This window comes from Sciurus carolinensis, chromosome 8 (assembly GCF_902686445.1).
Source record: "Sciurus carolinensis chromosome 8, mSciCar1.2, whole genome shotgun sequence".
In the NCBI taxonomy this organism is placed as follows: domain Eukaryota; kingdom Metazoa; phylum Chordata; class Mammalia; order Rodentia; family Sciuridae; genus Sciurus; species Sciurus carolinensis.
This window is the reverse complement of record NC_062220.1, coordinates 113,551,802-113,568,488: the sequence shown is the minus strand read 5'-3', so window position 1 is coordinate 113,568,488 and position 16,687 is coordinate 113,551,802. Positions and strand designations below refer to the sequence as shown.

The following is a 16,687-nucleotide window of genomic DNA, read 5'->3' as shown; positions in this document are numbered from 1 at the left end:
TCAGATTCCCACTCCGAGAAGGGAAGATACATGAACAACATGAGAAAACAAGGGAAGAAAGGATCCCAAACAAACCTAGATGCTACAACAATAAAATCCAATGACAGAATGGTAGAAGAAATGTCAGAAAGGGAGTTCAGAATGTACATAATTAAAATGAGAGAAGCAAATGATGAGATGACAGAGCGAATGGCAAGCAATGAATGTTCACTAATCAACAGTTAAAAGAGCAAATGCAGGAAGCAAAAGATCATTTCAATGAAGAGATAGATATTTTGAAAACAAACAAATCCTTGAAATGAAGGAAATAAGTCAAATTAAAAAACTTAATAGAAAGCATAACCAATAGGCTAGATCACTTGGAATACAGAACCTCAGACATTGAAAAAAAAATATTTAATCTTGAAAATGAAATTGACCAAAAGAGAAGATTGTAAGAAATCATGAACAAAACCTCCAAGAATTATGGGATATCACAAAAAGACCAACATTAAGAATTATTGGGATTGAGGAAGGTACAGAGATACAAACCAAAGGAATGAACTATCTATTCAATGAAATATCAGAAAATTTCCCTAATCTGAATAATGAAATGGAAAATCAAATACAAGTGTCTTATAGGACACCAAATGTACACAATTACAACAGATCCACACCAAGTCACATTATAATGAAAGTACCTAACATATAAAATAAAGATAGAATTTTAAAGGCTGTGAGAGAAAAAAAATCAGATTACATTCAAGGGGAAACCAATATGGATATCAGCAGATTTCTCAAACCGGACCCTAAAAGTTAGAAGAACCTGGAACATATTTCAATCTCCGAAAGAAAATGGATGCCAACCAAGAATCTTATACCCAGTGAACCTTACCTTCAGATTTAATGATGAAATAAAATCCTTCCATGACAAAAGCTAAAATAATTTAGAAATAGAAAACCAGCACTATAAAACATTCTCCTCAAAATATTCCATGAGAAAGAAATGAAAAACATTGATGTAAGTCAGCATAGGGAGAAACTACCCTAAAAGTAAAGGAGAAATCAAGTTGAAACCCAAAAATAAGCCAAAATGACTGGGAATACAAATCACATCTCAATAATAACCCTGAATGTTAATGGCCTGAACTCATCAATCAAAAGACATAAACTGGCAGATTGGATTAAAAAAAAAAAAGACCCTACAATATAATACCTTCAAGAGACTCATCTCATAGAAAAAGATATCCACAGACTAAAGGTAAAAGGATAGGAAAAAATATACCACGCACATGAACTCAGTAAAAAAAGCAGGGGTATCCATACTCATATCAGATAACGCAGACTTCAAGACAAAATTAGTTAGAAGGGATAGTTTGTGTACAACCAGAGAAACTACAGCTGTACCCCATATGTCTAAAATGAATCAAAATAAATAAATTTAAAAAAGAAAATGAATTTTAACATCTGTGTATCTAAAAAAAAAATCCTAAATTACCTTTTTAACCTTCATTTATTTAAGATTACACTTACACTCAATGGACCTCTTGCTGTTTGGTAGTCAATTTAATGAGGCCCCCAAGAAACTTAGTGAAAAACTGAGTCTAAATAAAATATAAAAAGGTAGAAAGGGATGAATGTGTCTCAGTAGTTAAGTATCCTTGAGTTCAATCCCCAACATCAAAAAAATAATAAAGGGTGCATAAAAATATCACATAAGATTACTATTAGGGCCTGGGGATGTAAATCAGTGGCAGAGGGCTTGCCTAGCATGTGCAAGGTCCTCAGTTCAAGTCCCAGAACTGCAAAAAAAAAAAAAAAAACAGAAAGAAAAAGAAAAAAAATATGGAAAAAAAAAGAGTCCACGTGTTCCCAAGTATCAGGCTAGGTGTATAAGAAACATAAGTTTCATATTGAGACCTGACTACCCATATCCAAGATATTTCAATATATATATATATATGCAAACATTCCAAAAATCTAAAACATTTCAAGTCCCAAACATTAAGCATAAGTGATACTCAGGCTATAGTACAAGTTAGCATTATACATATTTAGATAGTAAGAGTTTATGCCGTCAAGTGATAACAGCATAAAATCAGGATATTAAAGATCTTTTAATATCCTGGAAGACAGGAAATAAATAAGCTTGGTCTGGGAGTACAAGCTACTAAGTAAGCTAGTGCTAAAAGACTGTTTCCATAAGATTATGTAGCACCAAATATTAGGCAAGACCTCCCACTGTTGTTCTGTTTCCCAATCAAAAGAACGCAACGAAGGCTATCTTGCTTTCCCAAACTGAATAATACTTATTGGAAAAGGGGTCAAAGTCAACATAGTCTAATGCCTTTGTTATGTCCATAATGGAATTAATGCATCTGCCAATATTAATTAATTATGTCCTTACCAAACCAAAGTCAAGTGCTCTTCTAATCTGATGATCTAACCATTAAATGTTAATGGTTACCAGTAGGACTAACATCTATTTTTAAGTAAATTATATACAGAAATGAAGAGTCCCACAAACTACACATAGGGCTGGTTTAATATGTTGTGACAGTAAAGCTTTTGCCTATAATTGGATGTAGACAGCATGGAGAATTCTATTTCCACCTAAACATTACCCACTCTTCCCTTAATAGACCAGAGTACAAATCATGTACAAAATGGGCTTTTTCTTAATAAAAACAGAGTGCATGAACTTCACCTTCGTAAGCTCAGGCATCACTCACTGGGTTCAATCAGTGCAGCTGAAACACCTTTCACACTCCCTACATGGGAGCAAGCTGCCCAAACCTGCATGAAATACTCACAAGCCAGCTCAGTGCTCGCCTTCTGCAGTCTCTGGAGGCCTATAGCTGTCGAGTTTGTTTGTGAGAGCACCGATCAGCTCCAGCTTCTCTCACAGCTTGAACACCTGAGAATTTGGACTATCTTCTTTCTACCCACAACAAAGATCAAAGAAGGTTTAAGTGGCTGGAGTTGCAGCTCAGAGGTAGAGTACTTGTCTAGCATGTGTGAGGTACTGGGTTTAATTCTCAGCACCACATATAAATCAATAATATAAAGGTGCATTGACAACTAAAATGAAGAACATTTAAGGTAGAAGACCTCACCTGAATCCTGAGTCTCTACTATGTTCCCTCTAAAGGCACTGAAGGAATGAATAAACAAATGCCAAGGAACTTTCTTGTTCAGTATTGATGTGTGTCTGGCTGGATTTGAGTCTAAATCATTAAGGCAACATTATTCTCCAGATGATCTCATTTGCTGTGAACATTTGGCTGATGGGAGAAGGCATGTATCATCAGCAGTAAAGAAAATGTACCCTTGCTCAGGTACCTATACAACACCCATTTCTTAAATGAGGAGAATATTGTTATCTAGGAGCTATATCATACTAACTAAATAACTGTCCTAAATATCTCAGACTCCTTTGTGACCAGACCACTTGAGGAAGAGTTTTATGCCCATACCAGCCTAAATACCCTCCTAAAATAACAAAGAAAACAATAACAACAAAAAGAGCTGAACACAAACAAAACACAAGCATTCCCCTATACTTCCCTCTGTTTCCCTATTGTGATGGTCAATTGATGGCAACAACTCTCAGAAACATAAAGAAGGAGGCATAATAATTCTTTTATTTTTAATTATTGTAAACAAATGGGACACATGTTGTTTCTCTATTTGTACATGGAGTTAAGGCATACCATTTGTGTAATCATAAATTTACATAGGGCAATGATTGTTTGATTCATTCTGTTATTTTTTCCCTTCCCCCACACCCCTCCCACCCCTCTTTTCCCTCTATACAGTCCTTCCTTCCTCCATTCTTATCACCCTCCTTATCCCTAACTCAAAACCTAACCCGAACCCTAACGCTAACACTTCCCACACCACATCATATGTCCTCATCCGCTTATCAGCGAGATCATTCATCCTTTAGTTTTTTGAGATTGGCTTATCTCACTGAGCATGATATTCTCCAATTTCATCCATTTGCCTGCAAGTGCCATAATTTTATCATTCTTTATGGCGGAGTAATATTCCATTGTATATATATACCACATTTCTTTAACCATTCATCAACTGAAGGGCATCTAGGTTGGTTCCACAATCTAGCTATGGTGAATTGAGCAGCTAATGAACATTGATGTGACTGTATCTCTGTAGTACACTGATTTTAAGTCCTTTGGGTATAGGCCAAGGAGTGGGATAGCTGGGTCAAATGGTGGGTTCATTCCAAGCTTTCTAAGGAATCTCCATACTACTTTCCAAAGTGGCTGCACTAATTTGCAACCCCACCAGCAATGTATGAGTGTACCTTTTTCCCCACATCCTCGCCAACATCTATTGTTGCTTGTCTTCTTGATAATCGCCATTCTAATTGGGGTGAGATGAAATCTTAGGGTAGTTTTGATTTGCATTTCTCTAATTACTGGAGATGTTGAACATTTTTTCATATATCTGTTGATTGCTTGTATATCTTCTTCTGTGAAGTGTCTGTTCATTTCCTTAGCCCATTTGTTGGTTGGATTATTTGTATTCTTGGTGTAGAGTTTTTTGAGTTCTTTATAGATTCTGGAAATTAGTGCTCTATCTGAAGTATGAGTGGCAAAGATATTCTCCACTCTGTAGGCTGTCTCTTCACATTACTGATAGTTTCCTTTGCTGAGAGAAAGCTTTTTAGTTTGAATCTATCCCAGTTGTTGATTCTTGCTTTTATTTCTTGAGCTATGGGAGTCCTGTTAAGGAAGTCTGATCCTAAGCCAACAAGTTGAAGATTTGGACCTACTTTTTCTTCTATAAGATGAAGGGTCTCTGGTCTGATTCCAAGGTCCTTGATCCACTTTGAGTTGAGTTTTGTGTAGGGTGAGAGATAGGGTTTTAATTTCATTCTGTTGCATATGGTTTTCCAGTTTTCCCAGCACCATTTGTTGAAGAGGCTATCTTTTCTCCATTGCATATTTTTGACCCCTTTGTCTAGTATGAGAAAATTGTATTTATTTGGGTTTGTGTACTCTGTTCTGTACCATTGATCTACCTGTCTATTTTGGTATGAATACCATGCTGTTTTTGTTACTATTGCTTTGTAACAGAATTGAAGATCTGGTATTGCAATACCCCTGCTTTGCTCTTTCTACTGAGGATTGCTTTAGCTATTCTGGGTTTTTTATTGTTCCAGATGAATTTCATAATTGCTTGCTCTATTTCTGCAAGGTACATCAATGGGATTTTAATCGGAATTGCATTGAATCTGTATAGCACTTTTGGTAGTATGGCCACTTTGACAATATTAATTCTGCCTATCCAAGAACATGGGAGATCTTTCCATCTTCTAAGGTTTTCTTTAATTTCTTTCTTTAGTGTTCTGTAGTTCTCATTGTAGAGGTCTTTCACCTCTTTTGTGAGATTGATTCCCAAGTATTTTATTTTTTTTGATGCTATTGTGAATGGGGTAGTTTTCCTAATTTCTCCTTCTGAAGATTCATCACTTATGTATAAAAATGCATTGGATTTATGAGCATTGATCTTGTAACCTGCTACTTTACTGAATTCACTTATGAGTTCCAAAAGTTTTCTGGTGAAATTTCCAGGTTCCTCTAAATATATAATCATGTCATCAGTGAACAGGGATAGTTTGAGTTCTTCTTTTCCAATTCATATCCCTTTAATTTCTTTGGCTTGTCTAATTGCTCTGGCTAGAGTCTCAAGGATGATGTTGAATAGAAGTGGTGAAAGAGGGCATCCCTGCCTTGTTCCAGTTTTTAGGGGGAATGCTTTCAGTTTTTCACCATTTAGAATGATATTGGCCATGGGTTTAGTGTAGATGGCCTTTACAATGTTAAGGAATGTTCCCACTACCCCAATATTTTCTAGTGTTTTGAGCATGAAGGGATGCTGTGTTTTATCAAATGCTTTTTCTGCATCTATTGAAATAATCATGTGATTCTTAACTTTAAATCTGTTGATATGGTGAATGACATTTATTGATTTCCGGATGTTGAAGCAACCTTGCAACCCTGGGATAAAACCCACTTGATCATGGTGCACTATCTTTTTAATATATTTTTGTATGCCATTTGCTAAAATTTTGTTGAGAATTTTTGCATCGATGTTCATTAAGGATATTGGTCTGAAATTTTCTTTTCTCGATGTGTTTCTGTCTGGTTTAGGTATCAGGGTGATATTGGCTTCATAGAACGAGTTTGGGAAGGTTCCCTCCTCTTCTATTTCATGGAATACTTTGAGGAGTATTGGAATGAGCTCTTCTTTAAAGGTTTTGTAGAACTCGGCTGAGAACCCATCTGGTCCCGGACTTTTCTTTGTTGGTAGGCTTTTGATGACCTCTTCTATTTCATTGCTTGAAATTGGTTTATTTAAGTTGTGTATGCCCTCCTCGATCAGTTTAGGAAATTCATATGTCTCTAGAAACTTGTTGATGTCTTCGAGGTTTTCTGTTTTGTTGGAGTATAATTTTCAAAATAGCTTCTAATTATGTTTTGTATTTCACTCGTGTCTGTTGTGATATTTCCTTGTTCATTCCGAATTTTAGTAATTTGAGTTTTCTCCCTCTTTGTTAGTGTGGCTAAGGGCTTATCAATTTTGTTTATTTTTTCAAAGAACCAACTATTTATTTTGTTAATTTTTCCAATTGTTTCTTATGTTTCAATTTCATTGATTTCAGCTCTGAGTTTAACTATTTCCTGTCTTCTACTACTTTTGGTATTGGTCTGCTCTTCTTTTTCTAGCACTTTGAGCTGTAGTGTTAAGTCGTTTATTTGTTGATTTCTACTTCTTTTTATGAATGCGCTCCATGAAATAAATCTTCCTCTAAGTACTTCTTTCATAGTGTCCTAGAGATTTTGATATGATGTGTCTTTGTTCTCGTTTACTTCTAAGAATTTTTTTATTTCCCTCCTGATGTCTTCTGTTATCCATTCATCATATAATAGGGTATTATTTAATCTCCAGGTATTGGAGAAGTTTCTGTTTTTTATTCTGTCATTTATTTCTAATTTCAATCCATTATGATCTGATAGAGTACAAGGTAGTATCTCTATCTTCTTGTATTTGCTAACAGTAGCTTTGTGGCATAAAATATGGTCTATTTTAGAGAAGGATCCATGTGCTGCTGAGAAGAAAGTGTATTCATTCTTTGTTGGATGGTATATTCTATATATGTCCGTTAAGTCTAAATTGTTGATTGTGTTATTGAGATCTATGGTTTCTTTATTCAATTTTTGTTTGGACGATCTATCCAGTGGTGAGAGAGGTGTGTTAAAATCGCCTAGTATTATTGTGCTGTGGTCTATTTGATTTCTGGAATTGAGAAGGATTTGTTTAACGTACGTGGATGAGCCAATGTTCACGGCATAGATATTTATGATTGTTATGTCTTGCTGATTTATGCTTCCCTTAAGCAGTATGTCCTTCTTTATCCCTTCTGACTAGTTTTGGCTTGAAGTCCACATTATCTGAAATGAGGATGGATACTCCAGCTTTTTTGCTGTGTCTGTGTGCATGGAATGTTTTTTTCCATCCTTTCACCTTTAGTCTATGGGTATCTCTTTCTATAAGATGAGTCTCTTGCAGGCAGCATATTGTTGGATTTTTCTTTTTAATCCAATCTGCCAGTCTATGTCTTTTGATTGATGTGTTCAGGCCATTAACATTCAGGGTTATTATTGTGATATGATTTGTATTCCCAGTCATTTGACTCATTTTTGTTTTTTGACATGATTTGGTTTCTCCTTTATTTGGCTATTCCTTTAGGCTAGTTCCTCCCGTTGCTGATTTGCATCATTGTTTTTCATCTCTTCCTCATGGAATATTTTGCTGAGAATGTTCTGTAATGCTGGCTTTCTTTTTGTAAATTCCTTTAGCTTTTGTTTATCATGGAAGGATTTTATTTCATCGTCAAATCTGAAAGTAAGTTTTGCTGGGTATAAGATTCTTGGTTGGCATCCATTTTCTTTCAGGGCTTGGTAAATGTTGTTCCAGGCCCTTCTAGCTTTTAGGGTCTGGATTGAAAAATCTGCTGATATTCTTATTGGTTTCCCTCTGAATGTAATTTGATTCTTTTCTCTCATGGCCTTTAAAATTGTCTATATTTTGTTTGTTAGGTATTTTTATAATAATGTGCCTTGGTGTGGGTTTGTTGTAATTTTGTATATTTGGAGTCCTATAAGCCTCTTGTACTTGGTTTTCCATTTCATTCTTCAGATTTGGGAAATTTTCTGATATTATTTCATTGAATAGATTGTTCATTCCTTTGGTTTGTTTCTCTAAGCCTTCCTCAATCCCAATAATTCTTAAATTTGGCCTTTTCATGATATCCCATAATTCTTGTAGATTCTGTTCATGATTTCTTACCATCTTCTCTGTTTGTTCAACTTTGTTTTCAAGATTAAATATTTTTTCTTCAATGTCTGAGGTTCTTTCTTCTAGGTGTTCTCTCCTATTGCCTATGCTTTCTATGGAGTTTTTAACTTGGTTTATTGTTTCCTTCATTTCAAGGATTTGTTTGTTTTTTTTTTTTTTCAGTATCTCTCTTTATTGAAATGACACTTGCTTCCCGTATTTGGTCTTTTAACTGTTGATTGGTGCGATCATTTAATGCCTGCATTTGCTCTTTCATCTCCTCCTTCAATGCCTGCATTTGCTCTTTCATCTCCTCATTTGCTTCTCTGATCATTTTAATTATGTTCATTCTGAACTCCCTTTCTGACATTTCTCTGCTGTGCTATCATTGTGTTTTATTGATATAGTATCTAGGTTTGTTTGGGACATTTTCTTCCCTTGTTTTCTCATATTGGTCAGATATCAGTGGGACTCTGAGATATTGCAGATTTCCTCTATTGGCCTATAGTGTCCCTGTAGATTTCCAGTGTATCGCCTCCCAGCCTTCAGTAGCCTGAAGTCTTGGAGGAATTTGATAATGCAGTGCTTCAGAAGAACGCTGCCCCTAGCCTGCTACTGGTTCCAGAGCTTGGAGCTGGCTCTGTGCAGAAAGGCTCTCACTGGGGGGCCTGCTCCTAGAAGCTGGCCGTGTGGGAGGAGCCCACCCCTGGAGTGCACAGGGCTACCTGGGGAAGACTCTAGCTGCCCTGCCCTGTTTGATAAGCCACCCCTCTCCATGCCTGCCGTCCAGGCCAAGGTTGACCCGGTTGGGGAGACTCACCCCGTGGCTCTATTTTAGTCCGAGTCTTTCAATGCCTCCCCTTCTTCAATCCTGGGTTCTGGAGCGACTGGAGATGCAGTCACCCTCTAGTCTACCATCTTGGATCGTCCCATGCTGTAATAGTTCTAATTCAAAGTAGTACTTGTTTAAATTTTTTAAAAAAGTTTTCACAGTACACTTCGTTTTATTCCCATGAAAATCTAGAGTGTGTAATGAATATACATTTAATTATAAAAAGAGAGAAGTCTGCCTTCTATAAGGCTACTTTCTAACTGTTTAGGCTACTCTGAAGAGATAGGCCTGATCATATGTGTTTTAGAACATCAATTCATCTCACATTAATTTTATTCAATGTGTATTAATATTTTTCTCTTCTATCGCTACTTCTACCCTAATAGTTACTGTATAGTCGTTAACTCTATTTAGGGAGTTCCAATATGAACCATGTAATGAAAACAGATATCAACTGAAGAATGGTAAGGACAAACTGTATCTGGTTATGGTGCCTACCTGAAGCAGGACAAAGGGATTAGTACACTAGAGTCAGTTAAAAACAGAAAGGGTCTAAAAATAAAGCCAAAAAATTTAGGTGAAAGTGTATACTGGTGATCTTTTCTGATATTTTCTGTTAAACTGTGAACTACTGCTGAAACCACTACTACTGTCTGAAGTAAACGACTGTTATCTTTTCAAGCTCAACACTTCTATCTGGCTCTTAAATTTTCTTATTCTCCAAGTGAGGTTTAAAAAAAAATTGCAGAGGCAGAAAAGTCAATAAGAACCCAGTTGATAATGCATTAAAAAATTAAATATATGACCTGTGATGATATAAAAATGCTAAGGATGAAGAAATAAGATTGAAAGCATTACATCAAAAAGTGCCTGCACTGTGGTTCTACTCCAAGTTCATTTCTTTTAAGCCTCATATCCTCTGAAATTATCAAATGCAAGATGCATCTTGATGACACTCTAGAAATTTAGTAACAATCTTCCTGGCTTTCCCTTTATCTTAGCCCAGGACTCATAATATTAAACACTCTAATCAGAGAATACTGTACTCAATCTTTCAAAGGATAACAAAATATATGAAAGATTTTTTATTTCATCATTACATTATGTCTGGGTAGAACAAAAAAGAAGAGGTACATGATGAAGGGAACTTGTTGACACTGAAGGTATTAATGTACTAAGACTGTAGGTCTAAACATGGGAAATGATTTTGAGGCTGGATACCATTTTTAGATGATCTATACCTTTGTCCTCCCATCAATAGTATAGATAATTTACTGTCTTAGCTAAGTCATTTCCCTATGGAAGCCTTTCTGAATCTCTTAGAATTTCCTCAACATACCCTATATATTTCCTTTATAGCATTTATTAGACTTGTGATTAGTTATCTGTGTACTCCTGTGTAAAAGATTGCTTTTGACTGATGGATTTTGAGCTGTCCTAGAATAAGGGTCACATGTCTATGCTGCTCACTGGGGCTCTCCCAGCTTGGCAGAACATACATACCTAACATGATATTCATTTATTCACAAATATGGTAATTTACTAATTGCTTTGTCTTGAAATTTTAGTACCATGAGCTCAAATTGTTACTTTTGATAAGAAAGTAGCATGTCACAAGCAGAGAGTTTCTGATGCATTTATTTTTACTTCAGGGTAAGCCTCCTGTTATTTACCTTTATGGTTGTGATTTTTGTGGTATCAATTCTGTTGGTCACTTGATCAAAAGACTCTCTTTGCAGAATGGCAGCATCTTACAGGGCAAAAAAAAACAAGAAGAAAAGTTTAAAGGTGAATGAACATTAAAACTTGAATCACACCTACCTAGCATTTAAAAAAAAAATCAACTGCTCAAACTTATTTAATGTGTTTCAGACACTTTCAAGACAACTTCCAGAGGAATGGGACTATGAGAAGACAGAACTTTTACCCAGACTAGACTGGGTAGGATGCGCCTGGAATTGTAGCATGGATGGATACTATTACCAATTTACTGTGATTATGTTTGAGCTTGTTTCCAGCTTTGGTGGTTACTTGAACTTATAGTACAATTTCCTGTTTTTGGATTCACATTTTTATATACGCCAATGTCTTTGTAGTACGAAATCTTTAAAGGGTAGGGCCAAGAACTGTTAAGAAGATAATCTACGGGGTTCCCAGCACAATGTATGTAAAAGGTAATTAAACAACAATAAAAAAAAAAAAAACTATGTTCTAATCACTGACAGCATGAAAACTGCAGAGTCAAGAGGCATCAGAGATTTCATAGGTTACTTGGTTTACATGTAGGAAAAATGAGGAACTGAATTCAGTGACCTTGTAAGTTGAGCTGTTTTGACCTGATCTATTTTAAATGGATTTCCTGAGATCATATACAAGAGGTTTACCCCCTCCCAAACATGCAGACAGAAGGAGGATAAATCATAAAGCCAAGTTCAGACTTACAGAAATATCAAATAATTTTGGTAACTGTCACTGTCACTGCTACTGCCTATAACAACTTAGAAAAGATCAATAAGACCTCCTTTTGAAGTATGTGCCAGAACTTTCCAACCACATGGGGCACTGGTAACAATGCATCTAACACATGTTCTTTCATATGCCTCAGTTTCCTCATCTGTCAAGTGGAACCAGTGTCCTTAAGTTCAGTGATGTCTGTGTGTGTATGCACCTACATTTCATGACCACAGCTGGAACTCATCCCAGCCCACTAGGCTCAGCTTCTGTCTTGGCCAAAGGTTTTCCCATGATTCTCTTACAGCAGGCTCTTGCGACATTCACTTCTTATTAAAGATCAACTTGTTCAAATCTTTTCTCAGTTTCTTCTTGTGAGAAATAGAATGTACAGTGGTCTATTTTCAGAATACATTGAGATATAAGAAAGACAGCCAGAGGGGGAATAGAATAAAAAGTTGTGCAATAACTCCAGAGCCCATGGATGTGGCAGATCCAAAATCCATCACCTGAACATCCCCGTGACAAACAGGTGGGAAAAGGGGTCAGTCCCAGCAACAGAGATAGAAACCTCTCTGTTAAAACAGAGTAGCTACTGTATAGAGGGAAAAGAGCGGTAGGAGGGTGTAGAGGGGAAGGGAAAAAATAACAATGAATCAAACAATATTACCCTATGTAAATTTATGATTACATAAAGGTATGCCTTTACTCCATGTACAAACAGAGAAACAACATGTATCCCATTTGTTTACAATAAAAAAGGAATAAATCAAAATATTAGAAAAAAAAAACAAGAGTAGCTTAGCTAAGTAAAAGTTAAATAAATGTCAGAATGCATGCACCACTAGAATGCTTTCCCATCACAAGAGAAAACTGTGAGAAAGGAACAACTCAAGGTATATTTCTTTAAATATGTCAATTAGCCAAATGCATAAATTGTACACCTAAATTTGTTTTATCACATCAAGGATCAGAACTGCATTAGAGATAAAGCAAGTGGATTGCCCACCCAGGTTTGCTTGCTCTGCAGACCTTATTTGGTAGCACACCTTTCTGCAGAAGTACTTTGCTTTTACTTTGCTGGGCTCCTTCTGAGCACAAGTCTGATTCCTCATGACACCTGGCATGTCAAACTTTCTCAGATCTGAAAAGTTGGGTGTTGTAATTCATGTCATTCTTTTTTCTGATGACTGTGATTACAAAACCAAAGCTCCTAACCTTTGATGAGCTGAATGTATGTGTGCTGACCAGAAGTGAGCAACAGGGAATAGGCAAAGCTCCCCTTCCTGATATTCTGTGTGGTCACACCCTGGCTTGGGCCCAGGCAGCCTCCAGGAATCTGAGGTCCACTGGCAAACCTCTGGATCAATGGCAACCACTGCAACAGCAGCCACCTATTTCTTCCCTTGCCCTCTTCACAGGTCCTAAACAGAAAAATAGAAATTCATCAGTCACTGTGAAGGAGAGCACACCTGGACCACAGGGTGAGAGACTAAGACATTTCCAGGGCCTGCCTGCAGCCAGAAGCAAGTAATCTGAGTGAGAGAAGGAAGCCATGGAATGTTTGAGCAGAGTAACACCATCTATTCTTAAAAGGATCATTCTGGCTATTGATAAAGATGGGAGTAACAGAATAGTGACAAGGGGCCAAGTCAGAACCACTAGTACAATCTGCTGGGAGGCTTAGCTAGCCTTGATTAGGAAATGGATTTCAATCTGAAATAAATGTCATAAATGAAGCAAACTGCCTCAGGTGGTGGTAAGCAAGTCCCTGAGTCAATGGACCCATGGGGGACGGGTTACTCAGTAGGGAAGTTGAGCCATCAGTACTCAAGCATATGAAAGGAATTGTATTAGACAACTCTCAAAGTCTCTTCCAAATGGAGATAATGTGGTTCAGGTAAATCACCTGAAGGGATCATTTTTCTCAGAGTAGGGACAGCTGGCCACCTGGGAAGATAAGGAGGTATTCAGTGGTGGAAATGTGGGAGAGGCACTACTGAGTGAAGGAACAACTTCAGCCAAACTCCAGAGGTGAACAAACAGGGTTTTTTGGGAATCTAGAATACCAAGAAGGGAAAGGTATATGAAGGATGGGGAGGGAGATGAAGCTAGGAAGAGTTGCAGGACCTCATAGGGGAGAGCTCCCACGGGGCCTGATGATGTTGAGAAAACACTTTGCCAGCCCTTGTTGAAGAAGCAAAAGAGAGACTGTAGGAGCCAACAAAGAAGGTTTTGACCGCTGAGTTTCCCTGAACAGTTTTTTCTTCCCCTGACAGCTTGTTCACAAACTTCTTGAGGGCACATCTGCCCAATATTCACTGTGCTCACTGCCCAACTTCCCACTGGAAAATATATCCAGAAATAGCTTCCTAATGAGCAACAAAATAAATATAAGCCCATGAGTGTGTGAGGTCCTGATTCTGGGGACTGTGTTGTGACTTCACCATAAGAAGTTGGGAACAGACAATTCTAGGGTGGACGAGTATTTGATGGAAGAGAACTATGCTCATGAGATGCCACAAGATGGAATCCCTTCCTTCCATCAACTCAAAGCCACCCCACAAGCACCAGCCCTGGAATTCCCAGTGCTCAGAACCTGGTGACATCATCTTTAGGCAACAATGGGACTTGGGCCTTCCAAAGACTCCCATTGGTGGACAGACTTGTGGGGCAGTTGATTGTTTGCCGAGCCATGGGCCTGGTAACAAGTCTCAATAGTATGGATCCTCAAATGGAGAACCTGGGCCTCCCTGGCAGTAAGTATCCCTCAGTCCTTTGAGTGTGGGACAAACTTTCAGGGAAGATGCTTTGTATGGATGAGGTCACGGTGGCCTGCATGGAGTGCTAAATACTTAAGAGACAGACTCCTTTAGGAAACTAAGGAGTTTTAGAAGGCAGAATCCATGTTTTCCCCAGCCAGAAAAGATACACTGATGCCCTTGTCAAGTGGTTCCTTGAGGGTCTGGCCCTTAAGTTCAGTTTATCAGTCTGAGAGGTAGGATGGGTCCTGGACTGGGAGCCAGAAGGTCTGACTCAGTCTGGGCCAGTCATGTCCCCTGTAGACCTAGTGTCCCTTATCTCTAAAAGGCTAACATGAACTCTTAGGCTCCCTGCAGACCTAGATTTAACTGAATAATAAAATGATTAGGTAAGTCTTTAAGGAGGGAGGGAGGGAATGCACCGATGAATGAGCCAAATCAAGGAGAGGAATGAGAAACACTCAGGTCCCAAGCCAGAGCTGTCAGTCAGTTCCCTCTTTTCTTTTACTGCCTCAGCCTGATCTCACTATACTTTAGACTCATGGGACTGTGTTGTGTAGTAACCAGCAGCTGCATTGTATTTCTTCACTGGAGTAAGAAGCCGCAGCAGCAGAAGCATGCCCAGCAGTGGGTGGAAGTATTGAACGTTTCCACCTTCACTTACAGCCCACTCTTGTACTGGATAAATATGCAGAGATGCCATGATATCAATGCAGCTATCAAAATAGGCCCTCCCACAGCTGGTACCAACACTGAGATGAAAGTCCGTCCACATTCTGGATTGTCTGTGGGAATCAGACACCCCTGAAGGCAGGGCTTATGGCCTCAGAGGCAGCAGCCCCAGGGCTGAGACCCCCTGTTGCTATGCAAGCTGCTCTGGTGGTCTCATGGCAGCCCCTATCTAATCAGATGCCACAGCGCCAGACCAGATCCCCATTCCCGATTCCCATCTTTCAGTAGATACCCTTTGCCCCACTCCTCCACAAAATGCCTCCCATGCTGGAACACTCTGTCTCCCACCCATTAGACATCGAACCTGAAAGGAATGTCCACTACCATTCCCTTCCCACACTGGCCCTGGAGTGAACTGTGTCAATGCCAAGCTTTTGCTTCATATCCCTAGCCTCCACTCACTGAAGGTGGGAGCTTTACGTACCAGGGGTATGAGTAGAAAATGGAGCTAACCTCATGGCACTCATGTTGACACACAGGGCCCACTTGGATGTTATGTTATTAAAGATTTTTGGAAAAGTCAGACTGTCGTGTCTCATTTGCTGGTAGGAGGGCAATGTCCTTCCCCTGTCTGATGGTGGCGCAAGTCTAACCAATACAATGAGAACTGGAGGTTGGCTTTGAAGGGACACATTGAATCAATACTTGTGGTTGAGCTCAGTTCCCTCCATCCAGGATTTAAGCTCAAACATGTGCAAGACCCTGGGCTAGGTCCACAAAGGCAGTGCTATTATGCAGGATGGTAAGTTCAATTGCCACATGAATGATAGTTGCTCAGGGCACACAGGTGTGGCAGTCCACAAAGGCTATGCCACTGGTCAAACAAGTCATCATGAGGCCCATGAACCACACCACACTCTGGGCTGAATGGCTGGTATCTATGATGTATTGAATCTTAGGTGGTTGTCTCTGAATTGTTTCTAATACAAGAACACTGCAAAATGGCTATCATGAGTCTTCTCTTACTGATGAAGAGACAGGTTCCAAGGGCATATGCCATTTTCTTGTATTTTTTTGCTGTTGTACTGTTCCTGAACCACTTCTCCAATTTGCATCTGCCTGACATTAGAGTTCCTGGTCTTTCCGCCGTACCCCATGGTATCCATTCTGTAACCATGTCTTGTTCAAACATATGTGGTGGATGTTTTAGTGTGTGCAGAGAGTCATCTGCTTGGTCTATAGATTTTTTTAGAGGAAGGGCTGGTAAGTACCTCCTAAATCATACACAGGAATACATCCATAGCATATAGAGATCTATGGTTGCCCAAAAGTGAAGAGTCCCCTGTCACTCAGTGACATGGAACACCTTGAATACTTTCTGGAAATGGTCCTAAAAGAAGAGACAACTATAATTATAAACTATTCGGCTCCAGTTTGAAGATGAGGAAGCCCGGATCATGCACAAACTTTTACCCATTGACTTTGGAAATGAGCAACAAACTCACCATAGTTGCTCTAAACTTTAAATGTAGATTTCCCTTAGAGAAATGGCCAGTTTTTGCCTATTTTGTGGTGTGTGTGTGTGTGTGTGCGTGTGTGTGTGTGTGTTGTGTGTGTGTGAGAG

General features: G+C 38.5%; 1 pseudogene; it reads right to left on the bottom strand.

Annotated features, from left to right (window-relative positions):
• The window catches only part of LOC124991401 (transcription factor JunD-like), a 51,753-nt pseudogene extending 36,587 nt beyond the window's left edge, over positions 1 to 15,166 (bottom strand).
• Positions 15,167 to 16,687: the final 1,521 nt, after the last annotated feature.